Source organism: Copadichromis virginalis, linkage group LG3 (genome assembly GCF_057382275.1).
Source record: "Copadichromis virginalis isolate Kocher_CV1m ecotype Utaka linkage group LG3, C_Virginalis_male_GT1.1, whole genome shotgun sequence".
Lineage (NCBI taxonomy): Eukaryota > Metazoa > Chordata > Actinopteri > Cichliformes > Cichlidae > Copadichromis > Copadichromis virginalis.
The window spans coordinates 6,552,068-6,579,904 of record NC_140620.1 but is presented as its reverse complement, the minus strand read 5'-3'; the positions used below and the strand labels follow the sequence as shown (position 1 = coordinate 6,579,904).

The 27,837-nt window shown below is 43.0% G+C and overlaps 1 protein-coding gene and 1 long non-coding RNA gene across 3 annotated transcripts in view; both read right to left on the bottom strand.

The window, feature by feature from the left end:
- Positions 1–27,597, bottom strand: part of LOC146712486 (uncharacterized) — a 32,459-nt gene extending 4,862 nt beyond the window's left edge. The window contains exons 1-2 of one of the 2 annotated variants that reach the window (XR_014917094.1): positions 27,539–27,597; positions 356–553 (exon numbers count right to left, since the gene is read on the bottom strand). This is a non-coding gene — a long non-coding RNA (uncharacterized LOC146712486). Of the gene's footprint in view, positions 1–355; positions 554–25,205; positions 25,266–27,538 lie in introns of those variants that run through there. The other variant, XR_014917095.1, reaches the window with a different exon arrangement.
- Positions 1–27,837, bottom strand: part of LOC146712483 (protein NLRC3-like) — a 145,010-nt gene that overhangs the window by 83,013 nt on the left and 34,160 nt on the right. The gene's annotated exons all lie outside the window — the stretch shown is intronic.

Sequence of the window (27,837 nt, the reverse complement as noted above, 5' to 3'; positions counted from 1 at the left end):
CAAAAATATACAGAATTTTGATGATGTGTGTATGTTTGTGTTGGACTGCTGTCTGTAAAGCAAACGCACATTTTGCTTTGGATTTCAGTGTCAGACAGACTTTAAGGTGGAATGAAGAGTTTGAGAGTTTCACAGTGAATTATCCAGTGGAGGATTTTTCTTCTTCTTTGAAGGTTTGAAATGTGAACATTGTTCTGCTGCAGTCAATGGACTAAACCAGAGAAGAAGAAAACAGACTTTACCATGAAGATCCTCAGTGTGGATCAGTATAATATCAGTCTGATGTCTGCAGTTTAGTGTCAGCACAACTTTCACATCATAGTCATCTCAGCACAACTAAAACATGCTGACTGACCTCAGAGTTTCAAGTCCACATCCTGGACTCTCCAGGAAACCACACAGATGCTTCACTCCTGAATTCTGCAGGTTGTTTTTGTTAGTTGAAGACCAGTAGTCATTACTCAGGTCCAGCTCTCTCAGATGGGAGGGGTTGGACTTCAGCGCTGCTGCCAGATAATCACAGCTGATCTCTGACAAACCACAGCCCCTCAATCTGTATAAAGAATGAAAGATGTAAGTTTATTAGACAAAGTGTGAGCTTGAAATCATTCAGCGTTTCATCATCTGTTCAGAGCTGAAGAAGGTTCAGAATGTAGAAGTTTAGAAAATGGAAACTCCAAACAGCTGAAGCCAACAGGAAGCAGCTTCAAACAAACACAACAAGAGAAAAAACTCTGAATGTTTCACATTAAAGTCGTACATTTCTCAAAAAAACAGGACAAAGACTTGAAAAAGTCATGTTTTTCCTTCCAGGAACCACAAGGCTTCACTTTTAAAGGTGAAGTGTGAAAGAAATGGACATATTTGAAGTCCAACACCTTTTTCCAGTCACATTATTAAAGCAGACAAACTACAAGCTCATTTTCATTCCAACAAGTCATCTTCTGACCTGGACTAACAACACTGGTCTCTATGTGCAGCTGGCTGTGAGACCAGTGCTCAGGGAGCGTCTACAAAGTGCAACACTGAAAGAACATCACACACTCATTTGCTTCTAGCACTTTCACACAAACATCTACTGTCATTATTGTCACCAAACTCTGGATCCTTTATTGCAAATTCAAATGGGATCAAATGGTCAGACAAAAGAGGGTTATGAGGAAATATGATGAAATGTTGTGTATTAGCAGCAAGTTATTGAATCATTTTCCTCAGAAACCAAACAAAATGATTGACAAACATGTTTTTACAAACTCATTGTTGGACTTGGATCAGCAGGATAAGCTGATGTTTAAAGGCATTTGAGTCTCGCTGTATGAGAGTCCAGTTATTACTCAATATTTATGGATGATGTTCTTTCAGTGTTGCACTTTGTAGACGCTCCCTGAGCCTCACAGCCAGCTGCACATGGACCAGCTGACATTACCCAGCATTAGAGGCGGGTGTAAAAAAATGGATTTTCCTATTTAAATGGTTTTAATTTGAATAAAGCGATGTTGATTCATTCAATCCTAATCGATTTTTAATATAAATGTATTTTGCCAGAATCTCAGGTTAAAGCTCCCAAAAGTATTTCAACAACAAGCAAACAGATAAAACAGTAAATGAGAGCAGCTAAACACACAAAGATGGAAACACAGAGCGTGGATCGTTCACTCGACGGCACGTACACGGACACGCCGTCGGGGCTGAAAGTGGACAGCTCACAGATCCTGAAGCTGCAGGTTTCATCTGTCTCCAACCAAAACTGACTGAACCAGCAGCAGAAGAAGATCCAAACTACGCTTTACGTTTGATGAACATCGTCATGAATTCTCTCTGACTTTGACGTTTACTTCCTGCACAGCTCTCTCTCTCTCAGTGTACTTCAAGAACAGTTTACCTTCAAAAATCTGTTTCCTGCATTATTCACTGCTTATTACGCACCAGTCTGCTGTTGTGTTCACTGCTGTCGGCCTCCGAAAACAAAGCCTCATTTCTGCTGTTCAATACTGAAGAAATTTAAACCTTTTAAAAGGATGACAGAGTACAAACTCTCAGCTGTGTCTGTAATCAAACCTCTGTAACTTTGCTTCCCTTCAGCAGCATCAGCTCATGTTCACATGTTGATTCATGGTTTGCTTCAGTTTTTGATGGACTGCAGAATATTTTGAAGGTTATCTGCTATAAAAAGCCAGAACAGGAAAATCTGCTTCATGTGTTTCTGTTTGATCCTCAGTGACTTTGACACAAAGGCCTCTGCTGTGATGATCACACCTCTGATCAAGTCTCAGAGTGTCAGCTTTGTTTTTATACATATGGATATGTGCTGATAAATGATCAGAATTATAATATTTCCCACTGTCTGCTGTGTGCTGTGACCTTTGACCTGCTAAAGACAGTCAGCTGTGGATTATTCATTGTTGTGTCTGATACCGCGTGTGGGCCGCGGGCCATATGTTGAGTCTCACTGTTTGAATTGTGAACATTGTTCTGCTGCAGTCAATGGACTAAACCAGAGAGGAAGAAAACAGACTTTACCATGAAGATCCTCAGTGTGGATCAGTATAATATCAGCCTGATGTCTGCAGTTTAGTGTCAGCACAACTTTCACATCATATTCATCTCAGCACAACTAAAACATGCTGACTGACCTCAGAGTTTCAAGTCCACATCCTGGGCTCTCCAGGAAACCACACAGATACTTCACTCCTGAATCCTGCAGGTTGTTGTTGTAGCTCAGGTCCAGCTGTCTCAGATGGGAGGGGTTGGACTTCAGTGCTGCTTCCAGATAATCACAGCTGATCTCTGACAAACCACAGCTCCTCAATCTGTATAAAGAATGAAAGATGTAAGTTTATTAGACAAAGTGTGAGCTTGAAATCATTCAGCGTTTCATCATCTGTTCAGAGCTGAAGAAGGTTCAGAATGTAGAAGTTTAGAAAATGGAAACTCCAAACAGCTGAAGCCAACAGGAAGCAGCTTCAAACAAACACAACAAGAGAAAAAACTCTGAATGTTTCACATTAAAGTCATACATTTCTCATAAAAACAGGACAAAGACTTGAAAAAGTCATGTTTTTCCTTCCAGGAACCACAATGGCTTCACTTTTAAAGGTGAAGTGTGAAAGAAATGGACATATTTGAAGTCCAACACCTTTTTCCAGTCACATTATTAAAGCAGACAAACTACAAGCTCATTTTCATTCCAACAAGTCATCTTCTGACCTGGACTAACAACACTGGTCTCTATGTGCAGCTGGCTGTGAGACCAGTGCTCAGGGACCGTCTACAAAGTGCAACACTGAAAGAACATCACACACTCATTTGCTTCCAGCACTTTCACACAAACATCTACTGTCATTGTGTAAGCCGTGAGACCAGTTTTTCCGCGATTCACTCACGTACGTCAGTTTGAAGAGGAAAAAGAACTCCACGGGACTCCGATGTGAAAAGATGTAACAAAAACTTTATTCCACGGTTTTTGCATCTTACAGGAGTGGTCAGGTTTAACTTATCCTCAACAAAATAACCTACTACGGTAGGAAAACCGTGTGGCTCTGTTCTACCCTGCTGCCCCGAATATCTTATGCCGTGTTAACTCTTCTTCTCTCTCTCCCCCCTCCCGCACCGCATGCACTAATTTGCATACATCCGTGATGCCCGGATTTTACTATAAACACGAGTCTTTAAGGCACATGTATTCATGGTACTACACAACCTAGTTCCACCATAAACATGCATCTATTTCCTAAAATTATTAATTACACAAACAAGCTTAACAACAGCGAAATATAAATACTAAAACATATGAACTATCTTAACTTGGCTCCCACATACCGGCCCCTAATTGTGACTCTATTACACAATTACCAAATTACACTTGTGGAGCCAAAGTACACAAACTTCAGTCTCTGCAGTTGATTACTTCAGTCCGATTCCTGCAGAAGGCAAATCTTCGTAATGGGCCTGTCCAGTACACTCGTCTTGGTTTTGATCCTAACCTGCTGCACCATTCCAGCCTTGTCTGAGATAGTATGGATTACTTTCCCTGTAATCCAAGAGTTGCGAGATGGACGGGTCCACCTTTGCCTCTCTTGAAGTTGCGGCAAATATTCCCTTGCCCATCGTTTCCAGAATATTTCCGACATGTATTGCACTTGCTTCCATCTTCTTCTTGCGTAGAGATCTAGCCTGTCGAACAGTCCGGGAGGAAGAGATGGTTTGTTCCTGAGCAGCAACAGGTGATTGGGAGTGAGTACTTCCAGATCATTTGGATCACTGGACGCTTTGGTTATTGGCCAACTGTTAATAACGGCCTCCGCCTCACACAGAAGTGTATGCAGGCCCTCTTCATCCAGTGTCTGCAGCCTCAAGGTAACGTTTAGGATTTTCTTCACTGACTTGATCAATCTCTCCCAGACCCCTCCATGATGGGGTCCTGAGGGAGGGTTGAACGTCCACTTAATGCCTTGTTGTTTTAGGTGGTATTCAATTTTGGACACATTCCATTCAGCAATGGCTCTTTTAAGTTCACGCTCTGCACCAATGACGTTAGTTCCATTGTCAGAACGAAGGGTCTTTATCTGGCCTCGTCTGGCTATGAAGCGACGGAGAGCATAGATGAAGGAATCTGTGTCCAGTGAGGCTGCCATCTCCAAGTGTATTGCATGAGTAGTTAGGCAGGTGAAAATGACTCCATACCTCTTCACCGTACTTCGACCATGTTTGATCTCAAACGGACCAAAGTAGTCCACTCCGCAGTTAATAAATGGAGGGTCATCTGGCAGAACTCTGTCTCGGGGTAAGTCGGCCATTTGCTGCTGTCCTGCAACTCCATGCTCACGCCGACAGGCAATACACCTAGCGAGTATTTTTCGTACTGCAGAGTTGGCACCGGGTACCCAAAACTTTGTTCTCAACTTGGAGATAACATGATTGCGCCCACTATGAGCCTAGTTCTCATGTATTTCTCTGAGGATAAGCTTCGTGACGTGAAGATCCTTGCTCAGGATTGCTGGCCGCTTAGCCTCCTCGGGTAGTGCTGCTCTGCTGAGTCGCCCTACCCTAAGGATGCCTTGTTCAAGTACTGGACTCAGTTTGAAAAGACTACTAGTCCTCTTCACCCCCTGACCTTTAGAAAGTGCGCTGATCTCCTTAGGAAATGTCTTCCTCTGACAGTAGCGAATGATTGCTTCTTCAGCCTTCGCAAGGTTCTCTACCGTTAGCTTGTTGGTGTCCCCTTGAAACAGGCTGTCCTTGAAACCTTCCATATCCCTCTCGACTTCAGGTTGTGTTTTAACAGCACACAACTCCTTCCTTTTGCGACACAATTGCAGCAGAATGCTCTTGACTTTAAGCATCCATGCCACTGCCCTTTTAAGTTTAAACCAGGATGAGAAGTAGTGCAGGAACTCCAGCACTACATCTTCACATTCCTTGATTGTACTAGCACACACCAGGTTACCCTTTACCTCTGGGTCATCTGTAGTCAAGCCTTCAACTGGGTGCACCTTTTCTGGCCACTCTTCCATGGGTTTGGTGAGAAAGTCCGGCCCCTGTAACCATGTGTGGGATTGCATGAAGCTCTCTGCTCGGAGCCCCCTTGATGCAAAGTCGGCAGGATTCAGTGAGGTGTTGATATACCTCCATTGCTCTGGACTAGAGCATTTCAAGATGGCATCCACACGGTTAGCAACAAAGGTACGGAATCTACTTGTTTGATTGCTGATATACTTGAGTACCGTGGTACTATCTGACCAAAATACAGATGGTTGGAGCGGAAGCTGCAATTCAGATGTCAGAACCCTGTCTATGCGTGCTGCCATGGTTGCTGCGGTAAGTTCCATGCGGGGAACTGTAATGGGCTTAAGTGGGGCCACTCTTGCCTTTCCCAACATGAATGCGCAGTGGACTTCGTTACGGCTGTTCCTCTGTAGCAAGTAGCTTACTGTACCATAGCCCTCTTCACTGGCATCAGCAAAGTGTTGCAGCTGATTGTATACTGACTCTTCAAAGCCCACAGGTTTAAAACATCTTGGAACGCTTATGTTCCCTAGCTGGCGGAGCTGGGTCTTCCACTTGAGCCACTTGTGAGCTAGGTCTGCAGGTATGATGACATCCCAGCCAATCTTTCTCCTGCAAAGCTCTTGCAGAATCTTCTTTGCTTGAAGCGTGACTGGTGACAAGATACCCAGTGGGTCGTAGACAGAACTCACACTGGACAGGAGGTTCCTCCGAGTGGGTGCCTTGTCTGGCATTACAATTTTGAACCTGAAGCTGTCAGATTGAATACACCATTAGACTCCCAGCGCTCTCTCAATGGGAAGTGTGTCCTGATCCAGATCGAGATCTTTAACCTGCGATGCCCTTTCTTCTTCTGGAATAGCAGACAGAACTGCTCTGCTATTGCTTATCCATTTTGTGAGCCTGAATCCACCCCTCTGACATACAGCTCTAAGAGTGTGGTATAACTGTATGGCTTCCTCTTCTGAGCTCACAGCCTTCAAACAGTCATCCACATAGAAGTTGTGCAGGACTGTGTCAACCGCTTGGCTGTTGGCTGGATCTCTGTTGTCTTCAGCACATTTACGCAGAGCAAAGCTGGCGCAGCTTGGTGACGAAGTTGCACCAAAAATGTGAACCACCATCTTGTACTCCACCATATTCTGAGTAATGTCACCAGATGTCCACCACAGGAACCAAAGAAGGTCAGAATCCTCATCATGCACCTTTACTTGGTGGAACATTGCTTCCACATCTGCCATGCTGACCACTTCTTCTTGTCTGAACCGGATAATTACCCCCAGAAGGGTACTGGTAAGATTCGGTCCTTGTAACAGCTGATCATTTAAGGTGGTGCCTTTGTACGATGCTCCACAGTCAAAGACCACTTGAAGCTTGTGTTTCTTGGGATGGTAAACTCCGCAATGGCAGAGCGATGCTGTAATGTCCGTCCACAATAGTAGTTGACTCTGTTGCTATCTCCAGAAACTGCAAATCCTCTCTTGACATTTCTTGTTTCTCGTTTCTTTCACGCTCAGGGAAGTCACTTTTAAACTGCTGGTCCCAGAGTTCATCCAGTTTGCTAACTGATATTCGGTTTGCTGCAATCTGAATCAGTCCGCATGTCGCCCTTTGTGAACTGCTTCCTTGGAGGGGTTCGCTGATGGTCCAACCGAGCCTTGTCTTCACAGCATATGGACCACCATTCTCGCTGGCTATAACTTGCCAAGGTTCAACAGCTTTAGGTGCATTAGCCCCGATTAGCAGTCCAATCTTTGCTTCAATCCTAGGTATAGACACCTGCTGAAGGTAGGTCCACCTGTTCACGTAGTCTTGAGAAGGAGCATTGTCGGCAGAAGCAGGAATGTCACTGTGACTGTACATTTCTGGCAACTCAAAGAAGTCATTGCTGTCTAAGCTGCTTATTTCCAACCCAGACACAATGTGGCTACCGACGACCTTTTCCTCTCCCATTGTTTTCAGCAAAATGTTTGTCTTCCTGCCAGACAAGTTAAGCTCATGCAATAACTCTTCAGTACAAAAGCAGGCAGTACTGCCAGGGTCCAGAAAAGCATAAGTGTGTGTCACCTTTTGTTCTCTTTTAGGTTTCACTTGTACTGGAACTATTGCCAAAATGTGCTCTGTTTTCCCTGCAGCATGAGCAGGTGCTTCCATTTCAACAAATCCATTCACGATTGACTCTGTTTGGTCTTCTCTTTCTAATGATTCCACTTCAGAAGCTACCCTGTTGCTTGTAGCACTGGGCTTAGTCTTCATGTGTAACACTGTGGGGTGCGGTTGTGCACAAACCTGACAACTTGCCTTTTCTTGGCACGAACCACTCATATGTCCCTGCTTAAGACAGCTGAAGCATAGTCCTTTAGTTCGCATGAAGTCAATCTTTTCCTTATGAAGTGACTTCTTCATCCTCTTGCACTGTTCCATGGTGTTAAGAGATTTTCTACATTATACACTATAACCAAATCTCTATAATACAATATAACCAAGTGTGCCTTATATTTAGTGTGTTCATATATTTTCACATAACCAAGCCTATTGTTGAAGAATCAGCTAACCAAGTTTATTGTTAAAGAGAACATAATGCATTCCTTACTTAAGTGTCTGAAATGTTTGAGATGTTTTGACAGCATGATATAATGATGCATTCTTTCCTATAATGTCTGTGATGTCAGATAAAGCATGATATACTTCTGTATTTTTAATCCCAGTGTGTGAAAGATCAGATAAGTTGATTTAATGCTTAACCTCTCGTCAACATCTGTTAAAAGAGGAAGTACTATGTAACCCATTTTTGCCTTATAAATAAAGCAGCGAGCCTGTGCTCGGTGTGGTGTCTTCTCAGAGAGACATTCACCCGTGCGCACGTTTTCTAATTACTCTCTGAGTTGGTCTGCAGTTGTCTCATTTCTCTTACTTGTGTTTTAAACAATGTCTACCACTGACATTTAATTGGTCCTTCGTAGCCGGAGAACTGACTGTTATTTTTAACGTCTAGTTTTCCACAGCGGTCTTCATCGGATCCTGACGTCGTGACGCCTGCGCTGGAAAAGAGTCTGTGCACAGCAAAAGAAAAACCCGGAGACGTGAATTCGATCTCCGGTCAGCGTCCGGCCTTCACGGCTGCAGGAACCGATGGGCACCGGATCCAAAAACGCAGCGCCACAGTAAGGTGAATATGAAACACTGCATTCCATCAAGCGTTAAAATACGTTGATATTGAGATTTTCCTTTAAAATAGTGTAAGCCTGGTGAGCGCCGACAGATCTCATAGTCCAGAGAGGGACTTAAGGAGACAACAGGCAAGAGCGATATTCTAGAAATCGCTATTAAAAGTTCCGGTTGCTCTGGGTAGCAGCTGTAACGGAACGAGTTCCGGTCACTCCAGGAGTGGCTGCAACGGAACAGGTTGAAGGTTACATGAAATAGGCCTATGGAAAATCTCAATAAAAATTATAAAAACGCGCTTTGTTTGTGTTGAAATAGAGGAGTGAGTTGTTTTTACGACCCAATAAGCGGTCGAACCACTTCTCAAACTGTTTTCCTGTGTACACTCACGTATTGGTTAAAGTGGAAAAAGGGTTGTGCGTCATCACGTAAAATCAATAACCGCTCACTCGAATAGCAAGTGAGTAGAAGGCTGTTATTGAAAACCCATTCTCACTTTTGCATGCCAAAGAAGGTGTCACAGTTCTGACGTAATTAGTTCAAAATGGGTAATTCTAAAACTAAAGTAAAATTAACAGCAGATGAAGAAAAGCTTGAAAGAAACTGTCAAAATGCAGGAAAAGTCAGTGCAAATAGGTGGAGAAATCCACATAAAATTTATTGTCCAGCCTGGCAAGGCAAATGCAATCAAGAGTCAATAACTGCTTTAAAAGCTGCTTTGCAAAAAGAACTATTTGAGGAAAAAAGTCAAAAGAAAAAAGCAAAACGTGTAGCAGAATGGCGACTTTTCAAAGCATGGGAAGCAGAAAATGATAAACGCAGTGCTAAACGTGCCCAAAAACAAGAAAATAAAGATAAACAGAGAGCTGCAGGAGAGGAAAAAAACCCCCCTCCTTATGCACCTTCCTCTCAGCCCACACACACAGCAGCAGCAGCAGCAGCTGCACCAACTCCTGCGTCACCGCTTCCTGTAATCTCTCCTCACAACCCTTTTGCTCCAGATCCCTATGCTGAGGCAAAACATCAGCTTAATCTTATGACTAAACATAATCACTACAAAAAAGAAGGAACTGTAGGTCAGTTTCCAATGGTTGCCTTATCAAATCCTAGGTATGGGCAACCCAGTGGGCCTGTAGACGCCCAAGGAATCATACCAATAGATGGAGAACCTCTGATATACGCATTCAGACCCTGGTCCCATAAGGACAGAGAGAATGTGCTAAAAGATGTCCCACCCCTTAATGAAGGCTTTCAACAGTGGCGACATGCAGTAGAGTTGATTCGTAGAGGGTGGGGTTTGAATGGTCATGAGATGCAACAAGTTCTTCAAGATTTATTAGGTTTACGTTTTCCTAGAGTCAGAGGAGCCTACACAGGAAACGACCAAAACGGTGATGTACTAGGACCAGACACTCTTCAGTTAGATCAACAAATGAATGACTTGTACGGCAGAATAGAAATCAATTTAGCCCCAAGGCCAGATTATGGAAAAATAGGAGAGTGCAAACAAAAGGAAGGAGAGACAGCATCAGACTATCTGGATCGCTTACGTCCTGTTTTCGGGCAAAATTCAGGACTGAATCACGATCCAAATCCACAGTCTGCTTTTCAACAACAATTAAAAAATGCCTTCCTGAATGGCCTAATGCCCAAAATAAAAACACACGTAGACAAACACTGGGTGACACAAAACACAGGCACTCTGCCTGACGCCCTGCAATATGCTGAGCATGCAGTTAAAGTGCATAAACAGAAAGAAAAAACAGAAGGAGTTTTCATGATTGACCCAGAGACAGGCTTCATAGCTTTCTCAGGACAACAAAAACACACAGCAGGTTTTAAGCCACGTAAGGGAAAGCAGAAAGTAGGACAAAGAAGAGACAAAAGAGATATACAATGTTATAACTGTGGTAAATACGGGCACTTTGCTCGAGACTGTAGAAGTGTAAGCCAGGAACAAGAAAGTGATGATGACAGGCGCAGACGCCGTGATGAATGACTAGCACGAGAGGAAGGAAGTGAAACAAGTGAAGGGGAAGTTTACAATATTGAACAACTACTGCTAGGGTCAGAAGCAAAGCCAACAGTTACAGTACACGTGAATGGTGTCCCAGTAAAATTTCTTTGTGACACAGGAGCGTGTAGATCTGTCTTAACAGTAGAAGTCCCAAATGTAACTTTCTCAAAAGACACTTTAATTGTGAAATCAGCTTCAGGACATGTGACATTGCAACAGCTAACCGTTCCCCTCTTTATGTCACATAGAGAAAGTGGTCGTGGCTGCAAAAATCAGTGCATCTATGACCCATCTTGTCCACTAAATTTGTTAGGAAGAGATGCTTTAGCAAAATTAAAAATAGGAGTTATCCCTGGAGAAAGTGGCATGCAAGCCAGACTCCTACTCTCTGAAAGTCAGAGCCAAACTGAAGACATTTTTGTTTGTGAAGGTTCAGGTGAGCCAAATTATTACTGGACCTTAGATTTACCAAAACTTGAACCTCTGGAAGCCAAGGCTAATGTGTACTTACCTGAACACTCACAGAGGCAGGACCCAGCAGCATACCACAACACCCTGTGGTATAAACATGTCCCAGGCCCAGACAAAATTTATGATCAGCAAGTGCACAGACTAGGACCACAAAAACTAGTCCTACAACACCTGTATGTAACACAGAGTGGCAACGCAGTATGCTCAGTGTTACAGACAGATGCAGTGCAACGCATAAATAAAATGTTGAACCCTCATGTATCTGTTGCATGCAACGACCAAACGCCTTGGTCTGAGTTAGGCACAGTGCTGAGAAATGTAGAAATGGACAGATATGACAAAACAGAGTGTGAGGGCTGGCAAAAAGGCCGTAGAACAGGGTGCATGAGACTCACGCTGTGTTGGCCGGTGACAGCCACACCGGCTACACATTTAGCCACAACAGAGCAAGACGAATGACAAGTGTTAACAGTTGAAACACATCCTGAACTAGAAAAGCTACCACAAACATTATGGTCTCAAGGACCCACAGATGTAGGCCTAATAAAAGAAGCAGATCCAGTAGTGGTGAAAACTACAACCACATATAGGCCTGTGAAACCACAATATCCTTTGAGTGCAGAGGCGAGAGAAGGAATTGGACCAGTCATAGCAGATATGCAAAAAGCAGGTATTCTCGTGAAAACTAATGAAGCCACGTGTAATACACCAATTTTTCCAGTAAAAAAGGCTAATACAGGAAAATATCGCCTAGTTCATGATCTAAGAGCAATAAACGAGGTAACAGAGCAAATACCTCCGGTGGTTGCAAATCCACACACAATTTTAAATCAGGTAACACCGAAAGAACAGTGGTTCTCTGTAATAGACTTGTCCAATGCTTTCTTCTCTGTGCCTCTACACCCTGACTCACAGAAGCTATTCGGATTCACCTTTAACAATCAAAAGTATACTTATACAAGGTTGCCTCAAGGATTCCAGAATAGCCCCACTCTTTATGCAGAGGCTTTGAGAAAATCAATGTCATCTTGCTCCCTCCCTGCTCCAGGGCAATTCTTGCTGTATGTAGATGATATATTGATTACAGGCCATACACAGGATGAGTGCAAAACAAACACACTGACAGTTTTGCAACATCTCGCAGAGCAAGGCCATAAGGTATCACAGCATAAATTGCAGTTGTGGAGCCAGGAAGTGACATACCTTGGCCACAAACTAACAGGACAAGGCAGACAGCTGTTAGACAGCAGAAAAGTAGCTATACAAAATGCTCCAAAGCCAATTACTAAACAACAAATGATGAGTTATTTAGGTCTGTGCAATTTCTGTAGATGCTGGATTCCAGAGTATGCACTGCTGGCCCAGCCACTACAGAACCTCATTTATGGTAAAGACCTAGCATTAAAAGACAAAATACAATGGACCCCAGAAGCAGAAAAAGCTTTTGTTGATTTAAAAATAGCATTGCAGACATGTACCGTCTTAGCTTTACCTGACTATGAAAGACAGTTTATTCTCCATGTTGATGGTGCAGGAGGGTACATGAAAGCAGTGTTAACTCAAGCTTTTGGAGAAAAACAACGTCCATTAGCTTTCTACTCATGCAAACTTGACTCTGTAGCTGCTGGATTACCTACCTGTGTTCAGGCGTGCGCAGCAGCAGCAGAGGCAGTTAAAAAATGTGCAGACATTGTTTTGGGACATAAGTTGATCATTAAAGTCCCACATGCTGTGACCTCTATTTTACTCCAAGCAAATCTCTCTTTCCTCACACATGCCAGACAACTTTCTTATGTGGGGATTTTACTTTCACAATCACACATAACAATAGAGAAGTGTGGCCAGCTAAACCCAAGCACACTTTTGCCGACCCCTCTGGATGGAGAACAACATTGTTGCATTAAAAAATTAGAGGAAGACACAAAGCCTCGCAATGATATACACAGTTCCCCCCAGAGCAGTTTCGGTAATGTTTTTGTGGACGGCTCAGCGTCAAAAGATATTTACGGTAGAAATTGTGTGGGTTACGCGGTCACAACTGTTGATGCAGTGGTAGAGGCGAAAGCTCTCAGTTCCTCAAACTCTGCTCAAAGCGCAGAATTGACCGCAGTCATCAGAGCATGTACACTGTACAAAGGTCAAAGTGTCAATATCCACACAGACAGCCAATATGTCTATTCAGCAGTTCATCATTTCGCAAAAATATGGCATAACAGAGGAATGACAACGTCCTCAGGCAACCCAGTTCAACATGCAAACCTTCTAAAAAAGCTATTAGAAGTAATAACGTTGCCAAAAGAATTAGCACTATGCAAATGTGCAGCTCATCAAAAGGATGACACAGAAATAACAAGAGGAAATAACTTTGCTGACAAAGCAGCCAAAGCAGCTGCAGAAAAACATATTGATGTTTTAACAACAGAAACCATAGATTTAATACCATTAGAAATACTAGCAGATGCACAGAAAACAGCATCGCTGAGTGAACAAAAATCTTGGTTGAAAGATGGAGCAGAATTAAAAGATAATCTCATGATGTGTAATGGCAAACCAGTCCTTCCAAAAAATTTGCATAAAACTGCTGCATTAGTGACACACGGCAGAACGCATGTGTCAACGGGTGGGATGGTTTCTATACTCAATAAACAGTTCTATACAAAAAATTTTGAAAGTTCAGCAAAAGAGTTTATTAGAACATGCATGATTTGCCAAAAACACAATGCTCAAGGTAATTTACGACCAAAGCGAGGCCGGTTCCCTAAACCGCCACACCCATTCCATACTATCCACATGGATTTTATAGAACTAAATGAATCTCAATCCTCCAAGTATGCACTTGTGATAATAGATGTATTTTCCAAGTGGCCAGAAATATACCCAGTGAAAAAAGCAGATGCAATTTCAGTAGCAAAATGTTTGTGCAACCATTTCATTCCAACATATGGCATTCCGTCTCTGATAAGATCAGACAATGGCACACATTTTGTAAATGAAGTGATAAGTAAAGTTTCTGAAGCTTTAGGCTTCAGCATAAAACATCATTGTTCTTATCATCCACAAAGTGCAGGATTAGTCGAGAGAACTAACGGCACAATTAAACAAAGATTGAGAAAATGTATGGAAGAAACTAAAAAACCATGGCCTGAATGTCTAAGCTTAGTAAAGTTATGGATGAGAATAACTCAAGGAGCAGGTGGTCTAACGCCATTTGAAGTTGTACATGGCAGACACTTCCCTCTTCCCATAACGAGCGAGCCAATTAATAAATCTATTGCAGAAACAACAATGGCAGAATGGATGACAAAACTGTTTGAAAATAAAGAAGTGATTTTAAACAATCAACTGCCGAGTGATCTATCTCCAGTCTCTTGCAGGTTGAACCCCGGTGATTGGATTCTGATTAAAGTCCTCCAGCGGAAAAACTGGAGTGCTCCGAGGTGGGAGGGTCCCCATCAGGTGCTGCTGACTACACCAACAGCTTGTAAAATCGCTGAAAGACCTTCTTGGATCCATCAAAGTCACGTGAAGAAAGTGTTTGCACCACAATAAGACGCCGGTTCCCCCGACTCTCAAGTGATCCCCTGGTGAAGGGAAGGGCTGATTGGGTATACCCCGCCCTTTACCTTCTCGCCAGTGGTCTCCTCACTTGGAGCTCAGGTGTGCCTGGTCGCCCTGAAGAACAAACACATAATAAAGAGTGACCCATCCCACCAAAGAGAGGAACCAACGACAACACCGGGGACGCCTAGAATGCAGAGAGCCAGCATGATGAATCTAGAAGAAGAAGAGCCACCAGCCCCAGCCCCAAAGCTGCTATGCTTAAGTGCTTGTCACTTTCAACGGAAACGGTTCATGTGCCGCCTGATCTGTCTGGTGGCCGGTGTCATCTTAGGGGTGATGCTCCTCTGGCTGATACCTGGAAGAGCCCGCAGAATAACACCAATTATTCCCCGTCTCAAGAGGTGGACCCATGACAACTCCCATCTAACTGAGATGACCCAAGATCACATTCACCCTTGGATGAACAATGCCTGGTACCGATACCTACACAACACCATAGATGAGAAAGAATGTTATGTCTGTTCTCACATGCCTTCAACTTCAGTCTACCCCACCATATATGGTCGCAAAATGGACAGTCACTTGCAAAGTGAATGTGCAGCAAGTTTCGCCAGCATTGGAAAACAACACTTTACAATTGGCAAGAAAGCTTCACTCCCAGGTGCAAAAGGCCTGAAGAAGGATGGAATCTGTGACGACAAATTCTGGGTAGATATGACAGTAAAAAACAGAAATGCTTCTGTCCCTTTCCCTGTTTTTATGACCCATACAGAGACATGGCATCCTCTGTGCTTCTACCAAGCGTCAGTGCAAGGACGCCACCCTCTGGGCCATACCGACAACTGCAACACAACCTATGGAGGAGTAGGGTATGGGACAGTCAACCTAAATCAACAGGTAAATGGCACCTATTGGGTACAAGGTATGGCATGGCTGTGCGGACAGCGTGCGTACTTTATGTTGCCACCCAACTGGTCAGGATGCTGTGCACCTATCTTCATTTCAGATCACACTTTTAAGATATCTGTGTACAACAAGACCAGAGTTAGGCGTCATATAGAAATCAAGCCTCATGATTCAATCCTTGGAACAGACGTGCCAGAGGAATTCAAACTCTGGAGTACCGCCGACAAGGTAATGCACTCTCTGTTTCCCTGGACCGGAGTAGGAAAACACGCACTACGAATTGAGACTTTAGACTATCGCTTTGGACTGTTTTTGAACGCTTCCACCCGCATTGACAAATCACAGAATGAAGAAATTGATGCAATCCGCATCACTGTCATGCAACACCGAGTAGCTTTGGACCTTATTCTTGCAGAGAAAGGAGGTCTTTGCGTACTGTTCAACAAGACATGTTGTACTTACATACCTGACAACATACACTCATTAAACATGACAAATGCTTTGAATGTTCTGAGACAACTAAGAGACGCTCAGCAACAGGACTACGTAACCGATGAGCATGGCTGGTGGGACTGGTTGCTGAGCGGCTCCTGGAAATCTTTGCTGATTAAAGGCCTGTTGGCCCTATGTACTGTGATGTTCCTATTTTGCATTTTTGCTGCTTGTATTATCCCTTGTCTGAGACGCATGGTGATGAGTATGTTTAATCGTACTTTAGGAAATTTTGTTTTGATCCAGAGAGATATGGAGGATCCCTTTCGCCAGTATGATATGCTAACTAGAGAGACCAGAGAAGAGAATGTCTATGATAATCTTAATCTTAACAGAGCTGATGTTTAGATACTTCACTGAATGATATGCAAGTTGAAAATGTGATTTAACAAGTGACTATGCATTGATATTAAACATGTGAAATATATTAACAACAGGAGGGAAATGTTAAGAGATTTTCTACATTATACACTATAACCAAATCTCTATAATACAATATAACCAAGTGTGCCTTATATTTAGTGTGTTCATATATTTTCACATAACCAAGCCTATTGTTGAAGAATCAGCTAACCAAGTTTATTGTTAAAGAGAACATAATGCATTCCTTACTTAAGTGTCTGAAATGTTTGAGATGTTTTGACAGCATGATATAATGATGCATTCTTTCCTATAATGTCTGTGATGTCAGATAAAGCATGATATACTTCTGTATTTTTAATCCCAGTGTGTGAAAGATCAGATAAGTTGATTTAATGCTTAACCTCTCGTCAACATCTGTTAAAAGAGGAAGTACTATGTAACCCATTTTTGCCTTATAAATAAAGCAGCGAGCCTGTGCTCGGTGTGGTGTCTTCTCAGAGAGACATTCACCCGTGCGCACGTTTTCTAATTACTCTCTGAGTTGGTCTGCAGTTGTCTCATTTCTCTTACTTGTGTTTTAAACAATGTCTACCACTGACACATGGTCAAATCAAATCAAATCAAATCACTTTTTATTGTCACATCACATGTGCAGGTACATTGGTACAGCACATGTGAGTGAAATTCTTGTGTGCGAGCTTCACAAGCAACAGAGGTGTGCAAAATACAATAATGTAAACAAGCAAAATACAAGAATGGCTACATCTGAAACTAATAAATATATGTACAATATATAATAGTATATGCATTTCTGGATGTGTATACTAAATATTTTCCTGTGTGTGTGTGTGTGTGTGTGTGTGTGTGTGTGTGTGTACACATATTTTACAAATTAAATAGAGTAAACAATAATAAATATATAAAATATACAGAGTTGAGACATGTGCAAAACAGTGGCATTACTGTACGGTATGTAGTGCATAATGTTGAAGTTCCAGTAGTGAAGGTGAGGTGTCTATGACGTGTTCAGCAGTCTGATGGCCTGATGGAAGAAGCTGTCTCTCAGTCTGCTGGTACGGGACCGGATCCTGCAGAACCTCCTTCCTGATGGAAGTAGTCTGAACAGTTTATGGCTGGGGTGACTGGAGTCCTTGATGATCCTCCCCGCTTTCCTCAGGCACTGCTTCCTGTAGATGTCTTGGAGGGAGGGAAGCTCACCTCCAATTATCCGTTCAGAGCACCGCACTACTCGCTGGAGAGCTTTGCAGTTGTAGGCGGTGCTGTTGCCATACCAGGTGGTGATGCATCCAGTGAGGATGCTCTCAATGGCACAGTGATAGAAGGTCCTGAGGATGCGGGGGCTCATGCCGAATCTTTTCAGTCTCCTGAGAAAGAAGAGGCGCTGCTGCGCCTTCTTCACTGTTTTGTTTGTGTGTACTGACCACGTAAGATCCTCAGCCAGATGTACACCAAGGAACCGGAAGCGCCGTTGATGGTGATGGGGGTGTGCACTTCTCTGCACCTCCGGAAGTCCACTATCAACTCCTTTGTCTTTGCAACGTTGAGGGTGAGATGGTTGTCTTTACACCAGTGGGTCAGGGCGCTGACCTCCTCCCTGTAAGCCGTCTCATCACCGTTGGTGATAAGACCCACCACTGTAGTGTCGTCCGCAAACTTCACAATGATGTTGGAGTTGTTAGTGGCTGTGCAGTCGTAGGTGTAGAGTGAGTATAGGAGAGGGCTCAGTACACACCCCTGTGGAGCACCAGTGTTCAGTGTGATGGGGGATGAGGTGATGCTGCCCAGTCTGACCACTTGGCGTCTGTCAGACAGGAAGCTAAGGATCCAGCTGCAGAGGGAGCTGCTCAGTCCTAGATCCTGCAGTTTCCTGTCCAGCTTCGAGGGAACAATGGTATTGAATGCTGAGCTGTAATCTACAAACAGCATTCTCACATACGTGTCTCTCTTCTCCAGGTGTGACAGGGCAGTATGTAGTGTCAGGGCTATGGCATCATCAGTGGACCTGTTGTGGCGGTATGCGAACTGTAGAGGGTCCAGTGAGTCGGGTAGTGCAGAGCGGATGAAGTCCCTGACCAGTTTCTCGAAGCATTTGCTCACGATGGGGGTCAGGGCTACAGGTCGCCAGTCGTTCAATGAGGAGATGGTGGAGGATTTGGGTACAGGGACGATGGTGGCCATTTTGAAGCAGGCTGGGACTACAGACAGAGAGAGGGAAAGGTTGAAGATGTGTGTGAACACTCCAGCCAGCTGAGCCGCTGGTGTGCTCTTCACAACGACAGAAAAGACAGGGTTTGGAAAATGCACACACCTGCTTCCCGCTGACCTTGTTCCTTTCTTTAGAGGGTACGTCCTGTGTAGTGGTGATAGTTGCAGCTGTAGTGAATCCTTTTCTGTTTCCACTTCTCCTTTGCAACCTCTCATCCACTTGCCCTCTAACCCTCTAACTTGGACCTTTAAGGTGCTGTCTTTTATATCACGAACAATGGATGCAAAACTTCTTTGGCCTGCTTACTGACAAACTCCGCCAGATCTGCAAACGTGACTCTGCGTTTTGCCTTGTCTAAGACCCCACAAGCATATGTTCTCCACCTTTCTCTCAGCTTGTACGGAAGCTTGGAAACGATAGCACGCATGTTGGCCGTGCTATCCAACTCCTCCATGTACTCCACATCCATCATTGCATCATGACATCCAGTAAGATAGAGGCCGAAAGCATGCAGAGCCTCTCCATCATCTGACTTGATGGTTGGCCAGTTAAGAGCCTTGTGAATGTATGCCACTGATATCTTGTAGGCATTTCCAAAGTGCTCCTCCAACAGTCTCTTAGCCGATTGATATCCATGTGTAGGTTCCATATGAAGACAACTCTGTATCAATTCTCGTGGTTGCCCACTTGTGTATTGTTCCATGTAGTACAATCGATCCTTGTCGCTCTCTGTTCTGTCCTCCACACCATGTTCAAAAGCTCGCATGAACAGCCGATACTCTAATGGGTCCCCTTTAAACACAGAAATGTTCTGCGGGACAACGTAGCTAACTTCTGTTGCTTAGTTAGCACTTCGACCACATCTTGTAGAGCACTTGGTGTCTGCGATGGCTGGGAGGTAACAGTGTGTGTTTGCTGTGCGTTTTGGAGAATGTTCTTCTTCTGCGCTTGTCTTTCTCGTGTGGGGGATGGGCTATTTGACTGCTGTGAAGTAAATAAATCTCCAACCTTATGCGATGCCACGTAGGAGTTCATTCCATCCCGAGTGGATACGCGACTGGATGCCTTGGATGCACGACTTTCGTATTCAGATAAGATCTTGATCTTTGCCTCATTTGCTGCAAGAGCTGTTTGTATTTCTAGCTCCTCCTTTTCAGCTTGGAGCTTAGCCTCCCTTTCCTCCAGCAAGCGTTTCTGTCTTAAAGACGATGCCTTAATCAATAAGGTAGCTCACTCCACCTCTGCCTTCATGCGTGTGGACGACACCGATGACGAAGTGCAGGAGCCGCGTTCTGACAATGCCTTATCACTGCGTTTTGAGACAGATGAATTAGATATGCTATCAGATGGATCCACATCTTCATTGCATTTTTCAGCCTCCACAGCGCGCATGGCCATCTTGTCAATCCAAGCCGAAGCTGTCTCAGCAAAAGCCTTAAAGGAATCAGCCTTAGGTTCAAACCAATTTTCCTGGTCTTTAGTTAAATCCTCCTCCGGCGTTTGCTGGAGCACCTCTTTAACATTTGTGTTTAAACCACAAAACTCTCCAAACCGCTCATTAAAATCCTTCATTAACTGTGTTACTTGTGTTAGGGCTGGTATCACATTCATTTTCCATCAGCTGGCGCACTTGTTTCACTGTGCCTGTTAATTTGGCTAGCTTAGCCTTCCGTAAATTAATAGCACGTTGCAGCCTTTCCTCCATAGCTTTAGGTGTGATTTTCACCGCCCTAGCTTCCAATTCTGCTACTGTGACTTCTTCTTCGTTGTTCATGCTATTAATTTCCCGAATAGCAAATACAAAATCCTTATTTTATCATCCAAAAATCATGCAGGTTGGCTACCACACAGCTCAGCATCCACCATGACTCAGCACTTTATTCCTCGTGAATTAGCTCCACTTACTCACATTTGTTGTCGCTGCAGCAGCTTGGGTTTTTTCCTTCTTTAGTCGCGTCAATTACTCCACAACGAGCGGGTTTTCCTACAAAATGTGTAAGCCGTGAGACCAGTTTTCCCGTGATTCACTCGCGTACGTCAGTTTGAAGAGGAAAAAGAACTCCACGGGACTCCGATGTGAAAAGATGTAACAAAAACTTTATTCCACGGTTTTTGCATCTTACAGGAGTGGTCAGGTTTAACTTATCCTCAACAAAATAACCTACTACGGTAGGAAAACCGTGTGGCTCTGTTCTACCCTGCTGCCCCGTATATCTTATGCCGTGTTAACTCTTTCTCTCTCTCTCTCCCCCCTCCCGCACCGCATGCACTAATTTGCATACATCCGTGATGCCCGGATTTTACTATAGGGCTTTGGAGCGTGATGTCACGGGGGTGGGCGTGGAAAGGATTTTGGCCCGATCCGCCATTTTGGGGGTCTAGCGCAAGTGAAAAGGGAGCGAAGGCACACACAACAGCCATGGTTCATATTTGCTGTGTGGTCGGCTGCAATGTTGGATCGCATGACCAGCAAGAGAATAAGCTTGAAAATGGTTTATCTTTTCATTCTTTCCCAACCTGGAAGCAACATGAGGCAGCTCGTGTATCAATGTTACCAAACGAAGGCGTCCAGCCTGGATAGCAGCTGTGAGACAAGCTGATATCCAGTTCTCTTCCATCTCCAAATATCTGTTGGTGCTCCAGACATTTTCATTACAGTAAGTTCTAAATATGTTCATATCTCTCTTTATAGCCTATTAGTTTCATTTTCGATGCGCTCTGAGCTCATAGCAAACTAGAACAAACATCCTACTGAGTGATTTTGCAGAACTACCTTCTATTTATAGAGTTGCTAATTATTTGGCATTATTGCAGCAAACCAGCCGATGGAATGGATGAAACATCGTGACTGAGTTCCAGCGCTACACAAGGGACCTGCTTCAAACATACCACCATGCCAATCAGATTACTTCTTCCATGTGAGAGTGAAGAGGTGACCCTCCTGGATAAGATGGTGAAGGTTTGCTGCGTTTGGTGAACAGTGTGATAATAAAACCAGGGAAGAATTAAACCTGCTCCTGTTAAATGTTCTTAAGTCTTGTGCTGTTATTTTTTCAAAAGATACAGTAAATAAAGTAATGTTAGTAGTGGGTGATATCATGTAAACACTCATGATTTGGTGTAAACATTTTGTCATTTGTAAACTATAAATGACATGGATTTTACACTGTAACTGATGTGATGTTCTATAAGGTGATTTTAATAAAATAAAAAAAGAGGCAAAATTTAGTTTGCTTCTTTATTCAACATTTGAACAGTGGGACTCAGTCAGTACATATTCAGTAAATGCAAATTATTTACACAGCAGTGCACTACAGGCATAAATCTAGACCCCTAGAAAAAACATTATGGCATTATAGCAGTGACAACTCCTCCACAGTAGCAGGTGGGATTTTTCTTTTTTGAGGACGGCTCCTTTTACCTGTCACTACAGATGGTCTGTTTATGTTTTGATCAAGAGCCTTTTTTTGGGCAGCTAAAGAGAAGTCCATCTTATGACAACCTCTGGCTGTATCTTGGTCACATTACCCAGCAAAACCCAGTATGCAGGTTCATCTGTAACAGTCCTTGTGCCACAGATCAACACTGCTGCTTCTACTTTAAACAGAAGAGCAGCGACATGGCTGCAGGTCTCTGCGACTCCGGCCATGCAGCTGCAGTGGGCGACTTCAACCTTCCCTGTGATGCTCACAGTGACCCATGGCTGCAATGCTGGTTCATTCAGTCTTTGAAAGTGCAGCACCTGAAACACACACAGACAAAGTTCATTTAAAGACAAGAACTATGAGCCAAGGCCGATGTAAATATGTTTGATCTACTTTATCATAAATGTAACAAAGTGTTTAGAAAGTTAGCACATGCATGTAATTTTTCATTTCTTTATGTGTCCATCTATAGAACGCTGCATGTTATAGTGTAAATCTGCCTGTTCTGTCAGAAACCTGCCTGCAGAAAATGAACCTAAAGCATGTAATGCAAGGATGTCATCACTTTAGAGATGGAGAAAGCATAAAGTGACAATTATGAATCACTTAATATGATAAGGAGATTCTGCAGGTCATTAATCAATGTATAAAACTAAAATAAAATGTATTTTTAGTGACACAGGATACAAACATGGAAGCAAGATGTGTAATTAGGATTATTTATAATAAATGTGAATTAATTAGTGCAATTTCTTTAACCATAAAGAATAACTAAATCCTTCAGGACAATGTCACATCAATGCACTGAACTCACCATGTTATCCACCTAACAGCCTCCACATGTTCTCACTGTAATTTCCCCTCATGAATGAATTTATGTTGCACTAATGTGAATGTTTGCAGGGAAATCAAACGCATTTCACACGCAGTACTCGAGCTGACTTACCTTTGTTTGAATGACGATTTGTACGCGCTGACTCCACAGACAAGGTATGAAAATATATCAGGCTACGTCAGTAGCGCTAGGTGTTCGGGGTTTCTACTCCACGGCCGTATTTCATACGGGTCCACATTTCCAATGCACGCTATTTTCTGCAAGTACCGCTGCTTCGCCTCTGGACGCAATCGGTCTCTATACAGTTCACTCTCTTTTGAGCTGCTTTCAAGCATCTTTCTTGCAGTCGTCGTTCCAACACAGTGTGTTTGTTTTGATTCGTAGACCCCGAAAATGGTGCTGCGCTCCCACAATGCATTGCGGCGTGACGTCAACTCCAAAGCCCTATAAACACGAGTCTTTAAGGCACATGTATTCATGGTACTACGTAACCTAGTTCCACCATAAACATGCATCTATTTCCTACAATTATTAATTACACAAACAAGCTTAACAACAGCGAAATATAAATACTAAAACATATGAACTATCTTAACTTGGCTCCCACACTCATTATTGTCACCAAACTCTGTGGATCCTTTATTGCAAATTCAAATGGGATCAAATGGTCAGACAAAAGAGGGTTATGAGGAAATATGATGAAATGTTGTGTATTAGCAGCAAGTTATTGAATCATTTTCCTCAGAAACCAAACAAAATGATTGACAAACATGTTTTTACAAACTCAGTGTTGGACTTGGATCAGCAGGATAAGCTGATGTTTAAAGGCATTTGAGTCTCGCTGTATGAGAGTCCAGTTATTACTCAATATTTATGGATGATGTTCTTTCAGTGTTGCACTTTGTAGACGCTCCCTGAGCCTCACAGCCAGCTGCACATGGACCAGCTGACATTACCCAGCATTAGAGGCGGGTGTAAAAAAATGGATTTTCCTATTTAAATGGTTTTAATTTGAATAAAGCGATGTTGATTCATTCAATCCTGAATCAATTTTTAATATAAATGTATTTTGCCAGAATCTCAGGTTAAAGCTCCCAAAAGTATTTCAACAACAAGCAAACAGATAAAACAGTAAATGAGAGCAGCTAAACACACAAAGATGGAAACACAGAGCGTGGATCGTTCACTCGACGGCACGTACACGGACACGCCGTCGGGGCTGAAAGTGGACAGCTCACAAATCCTGAAGCTGCAGGTTTCATCTGTCTCCAACCAAAACTGACTGAACCAGCAGCAGAAGAAGATCCAAACTACGCTTTACGTTTGATGAACATCATCATGAATTCTCTCTGACTTTGACGTTTACTTCCTGCACAGCTCTCTCTCTCTCAGTGTACTTCAAGAACAGTTTCCCTTCAAAAATCTGTTTCCTGCATTATTCACTGCTTATTACGCACCAGTCTGCTGTTGTGTTCACTGCTGTCGGCCTCCGAAAACAAAGCCTCATTTCTGCTGTTCAATACTGAAGAAATTTAAACCTTTTAAAATGATGACAGATTACAAACTCTCAGCTGTGTCTGTAATCAAACCTCTGTAACTTTGCTTCCCTTCAGCAGCATCAGCTCATGTTCACATGTTGATTCATGGTTTGCTTCAGTTTTTGATGGACTGCAGAATATTTTGAAGGCTATCTGCTATAAAAAGCCAGAACAGGAAAATCTGCTTCATGTGTTTCTGTTTGATCCTCAGTGACTTTGACACAAAGGCCTCTGCTGTGATGATCACACCTCTGATCAAGTCTCACAGTGTCAGCTTTGTTTTTATACATATGGATATGTGCTGATAAATGATCAGAATTATAATATTTCCCACTGTCTGCTGTGTGCCGTGACCTTTGACCTGCTAAAGACAGTCAGCTGTGGATTATTCATTGTTGTGTCTGATACTTAGAACTGTGGGGAAGAACACTACACAGTTAATCAGGGTCCCCTCTCTCTGAATCAGGAAAGGTGGGCAGGCCGCGTGTGGGCCGCGGGCCATACGTTGAGTCTCACTGTTTGAAATGTGAACATTGTTCTGCTGCAGTCAATGGACAAAAACCAGAGAAGAAGAAAACAGACTTTACCATGAAGATCCTCAGTGTGGATCAGTATAATATCAGCCTGATGTCTGCAGTTTAGTGTCAGCACAACTTTCACATCATATTCATCTCAGCACAACTAAAACATGCTGACTGACCTCAGAGTTTCAAGTCCACATCCTGGACTCTCCAGGAAACCACACAGATGCTTCACTCCTGAATCCTGCAGCTTGTTGTTGTAGCTCAGGTCCAGCTGTCTCAGATGGGAGGGGTTGGACTTCAGTGCTGCTGCCAGATAATCACAGCTGATCTCTGACAAACCACAGCTCCACAATCTGTATAAAGAATGAAAGATGTAAGTTTATTAGACAAAGTGTGAGCTTGAAATCATTCAGTGTTTCATCATCTGTTCAGAGCTGAAGAAGGTTCAGAATGTAGAAGTTTAGAAAATGGAAACTCCAAACAGCTGAAGCCAACAGGAAGCAGCTTCAAACAAACACAACAAGAGAAAAAACTCTGAATGTTTCACATTAAAGTCGTACATTTATCATAAAAACAGGACAAAGACTTGAAAAAGTCGTGTTTTTCCTTCCAGGAACCACAAAGCTTCACTTTTAAAGGTGAAGTGTGAAAGAAATGGACATATTTGAAGTCCAACACCTTTTTCCAGTCACATTATTAAAGCAGACAAACTACAAGCTCATTTTCATTCCAACAAGTCGTCTTCTGACCTGGACTAACAACACTGGTCTCTATGTGCAGCTGGCTGTGAGACCAGTGCTCAGGGAGCGTCTACAAAGTGCAACACTGAAAGAACATCACACACTCATTTGCTTCCAGCACTTTCACACAAACATCTACTGTCATTATTGTCACCAAACTTTGTGGATCCTTTATTGCAAATTCAAATGGGATCAAATGTTCAGACAAAAGAGGGTTATGAGGAAATATGATGAAATGTTGTGTATTAGCAGCAAGTTATTGAATCATTTTCCTCAGAAACCAAACAAAATGATTGACAAACATGTTTTTACAAACTCAGTGTTGGACTTGGATCAACAGGATAAGCTGATGTTTAAAGGCATTTGAGTCTCGCTGTATGAGAGTCCAGTTATTACTTAATATTTATGGATGATGTTCTTTCAGTGTTGCACTTTGTAGACGCTCCCTGAGCCTCACAGCCAGCTGCACATGGACCAGCTGACATTACCCAGCATTAGAGGCGGGTGTAAAAAAATGGATTTTCCTCATTAAATGGTTTTAATTTGAATAAAGCGATGTTGATTCATTCAATCCTGAATCGATTTTTAATATAAATGTATTTTGCCAGAATCTCAGGTTAAAGCTCCCAAAAGTATTTCAACAACAAGCAAACAGATAAAACAGTAAATGAGAGCAGCTAAACACACAAAGAAGGAAACACAGAGCGTGGATCGTTCACTCGACGGCACGTACACGGACACGCCGTCGGGGCTGAAAGTGGACAGCTCACAGATCCTGAAGCTGCAGGTTTCATCTGTCTCCAACCAAAACTGACTGAACCAGCAGCAGAAGAAGATCCAAACTACGCTTTACGTTTGATGAACATCGTCATGAATTCTCTCTGACTTTGACGTTTACTTCCTGCACAGCTCTCTCTCTCTCAGTGTACTTCAAGAACAGTTTACCTTCAAAAATCTGTTTCCTGCATTATTCACTGCTTATTACGCACCAGTCTGCTGTTGTGTTCACTGCTGTCGGCCTCCGAAAACAAAGCCTCATTTCTGCTGTTCAATACTGAAGAAATTTAAACCTTTTAAAATGATGACAGATTACAAACTCTCAGCTGTGTCTGTAATCAAACCTCTGTAACTTTGCTTCACTTCAGCAGCATCAGCTCATGTTCACATGTTGATTCATGGTTTGCTTCAGTTTTTGATGGACTGCAGAATATTTTGAAGGTTATCTGCTATAAAAAGCCAGAACAGGAAAATCTGCTTCATGTGTTTCTGTTTGATCCTCAGTGACTTTGACACAAAGGCCTCTGCTGTGATGATCACACCTCTGATCAAGTCTCACAGTGTCAGCTTTGTTTTTATACATATGGATATGTGCTGATAAATGATCAGAATTATAATATTTCCCACTGTCTGCTGTGTGCTGTGACCTTTGACCTGCTAAAGACAGTCAGCTGTGGATTATTCATTGTTGTGTCTGATACTTAGAACTGTGAGGAAGAACACTACACAGTTAATCAGGGTCCCCTCTCTCTGAATCAGGAAAGGTGGGCAGGCCGCGTGTGGGCCGCGGGCCATACGTTGAGTCTCACTGTTTGAAATGTGAACATTGTTCTGCTGCAGTCAATGGACTAAACCAGAGAAGAAGAAAACAGACTTCACCATGAAGATCCTCAGTGTGGATCAGTATAATATCAGCCTGATATCTGCAGTTTAGTGTCAGCACAACTTTCACATCATATTCATCTCAGCACAACTAAAACATGCTGACTGACCCCAGAGTTTCAAGTCCACATCCTGGACTCTCCAGGAAACCACACAGATGCTTCACTCCTGAATCCTGCAGCTTGTTGTTTCCTCTCAGGTCCAGCTCTCTCAGATGGGAGGGGTTGGACTTCAGTGCTGCTGCCAGATAATCACAGCTGATCTCTGACAAAACACAGCCCCTCAATCTGTATAAAGAATGAAAGATGTAAGTTTATTAGACAAAGTGTGAGCTTGAAATCATTCAGTGTTTCATCATCTGTTCAGAGCTGAAGAAGGTTCAGAATGTAGAAGTTTAGAAAATGGAAAC